Here is a 2,504-nt window from a genome sequence, read left to right as displayed (position 1 = left end):
GAATAGAATAGAATAGAATAGAATAGAATAGAATAGAATAGAATAGAAACAGCCTTTATTGTCTCACGGATGGGAAATTCAAGTGTAACAGATAAAAAGATAAAAAGATTTCACACAAAAGTCCCTAAATGTTAAAAACAATATATAAAGAAATAAGAAAAACAATATCAATAATAATGTTCAATATGTGTTGGAACATTGATAAGTTACTATAATTAACACCAGCAGCACCTGCCTCCCAAAACTACTCCAGTTCAGAAACAAGCAGTTAAAAGTAAACCCATTTACACGTTGTTTCTGCATTCAACAATTACCTATGATGTCATCGTTTTCTGTAGAAGTAATGAAGGAGTGCTATGTTCAATTAGCTTTGAACTCAAACCTGGTATCAACGTCGCATCCACCTTAACCAGTAATCGGGCTAACTACCATTTCCAGTTCAAGCCAATATAATAAAATATAACATTACATTTTTGACAGGACCACATAGCAACATGTTCCATTATTGAGTTTGAAACAGGTGAGTCCACGTGGTTAAATGAGACTAATCTGTATAAATAAAGTATTTTCTCCTTCTAGTAGAGGACGTGTGAAACTCCTCCCCTGAAAGCTATCTAGATAACATCATTACTAGATGCCTACACCACTTCAGCTGGCTCCTTTTCTCCCTATCCCTGAGGGTGGGTCCAGCCACCCTGCAGAAGAAGCTCATTTCAGCAGCTTTTGTTCTTCAGCTTATTCTTTCTGTTTTTATCCATATCTTGTGACCAGAAGTGAGGTTTGAAAAGAAAATCGATTGGTAAATTGAGCGCTTTGCCTTTTAGCTCATCTCTCCCTTCACCGTGACAGATCAGTACTGTTGGATCAAAATTATCCTCGCTTTATCTACTTACAAAAAAGGAGCAACACACAAAGACAGGAGAAGACCCAGTTTACTTGCAGGGGCAGACGTTCACACAAGCTTCCACAGATGTTTCATTGAGTGTATCTTCTAGTGTAATAATATCAAATTGTTAGTTGTAATTTTAGCGCTCGTCTCTGTGCCCTTAGACAACTCAGTTGTGAACTGGCACTATATAAATAAACTAAATTGAATCTCTGCATTCTGATTATTTATGTCAAGTAGGCTTTATTTAAATACCCAATAAATAACTTAAAAAAACTACATGTATTATATTTCTTGGTACTGGAATAACTTCCAATAATTCCTGACAAACTAAATGATAACCATGATGTGTTCACCCTACCTTCACACAAACCAAAACTCTAGACCTGAAATTTTGCCTTATATGCTTTTATCATTATTATTAACTTTACTGTTCCCAGCAACATTTATGTTTACTAGAACAAGTACGGGCAGCACGGTGGCGCAACTGGTAGAGCTGCTGCCTCTCAGCGAGCAGGTCCTTGGTTCAAACCCCGGTCCAGGGGCCTTTCTGGGTGGAGTTTGCATGTTCTCTCCATGCATGCGTGGGTTTTCTCCGGGTGCTCCGGTTTCCTCCCACAGACCAAAAACATGCATGTTGGGCTGATTGGTAACTCTAAATTGTCCCTAGGTGTGAGTGATAGAGTGAATGGTTGTTTGTCTCGTTTGTCTCTATGTGTCCCTGTGATGGACTTGCGACCCGTCCAGGGTGTACCCCGCCCCTCGCACAGTGATTGCTGGACATGGGCACCAGCGACCCCCGTGACCCAAAATGGAATAAGCGGGTAAAGAAAATGGATGGATGGATGGATAGAACAAATACATCCTAATGAGAGTTTAAAAATATTGCCATAGTCCTATAGTTGGAAGAGGGTGGGCTGCTCTCTTCAGGTCGAGGGTGAGGTATCTGCAGTATTGTGGACTCTGTGTCGGTCCATGGTGATGAAGAGAGAGCTGAGCTTTTTACCGATTGGTCTACATTCCTACCCTCACTTATGGTCATGAACTCTGGGTAGTGATGGAAAGAATGAGATCGTGGGTACAGGAGGTTGAAATGAGTTTCCTCTGCAGGGTAGCTGGACTCTCCCTTAGTGAGTGAGAGGTTCAGTCGTCTGGAGGAGACTCTGAGTAGAACTGCTGCTCCTCCACATCGAAAGGAGCAAGTTGAGGTGGTTCAGGTATCTGGTAAGAATTCATTCAACCTTTATTTATCCAGGTTATTCTCACTGAGCCTCGGGGACTCGTTTACTAGAGAGACCTGTTTTTAACAAAGAATAATGACAACAGTGACAACAATAGACAATACTAGAACAGTATTGGAACAGTATAATACTTCCTGGGTGCCTCCCTGGGGAGGTGCTTCAGGCATGTCAGACTGGGAGGAGAACCTGGACTATAAGTCTCTTGGTTGGCCTGGGAATGCCTTGAGGTCCTTGTAGAAGAGCTGGAAGAGGTGGCTGTGGAAATAGATGTCTGGAGCTCCCTGCTCAAGATGCTGCCCCAGAGACCCAACCTCAGAACAAGCAGAAGATGATGGATGGATGGATGGATGGATGGATGGATGGATGGATGGATGGAT

General features: G+C 41.9%; 1 protein-coding gene across 4 annotated transcripts in view; it reads left to right on the top strand.

Moving 5' to 3' along the window:
- Nucleotides 1–2,504, top strand: part of add2 (adducin 2 (beta)) — a 26,322-nt gene that overhangs the window by 17,030 nt on the left and 6,788 nt on the right. The window lies entirely within an intron of this gene.

This window comes from Nematolebias whitei, chromosome 8, assembly GCF_014905685.2.
Source record: "Nematolebias whitei isolate Nwh7 chromosome 8, NemWhi1, whole genome shotgun sequence".
Lineage (NCBI taxonomy): Eukaryota > Metazoa > Chordata > Actinopteri > Cyprinodontiformes > Rivulidae > Nematolebias > Nematolebias whitei.
The sequence above is the reverse complement of the archived record's forward strand: the minus strand, read 5'-3'. Positions and strand labels throughout refer to the sequence as shown.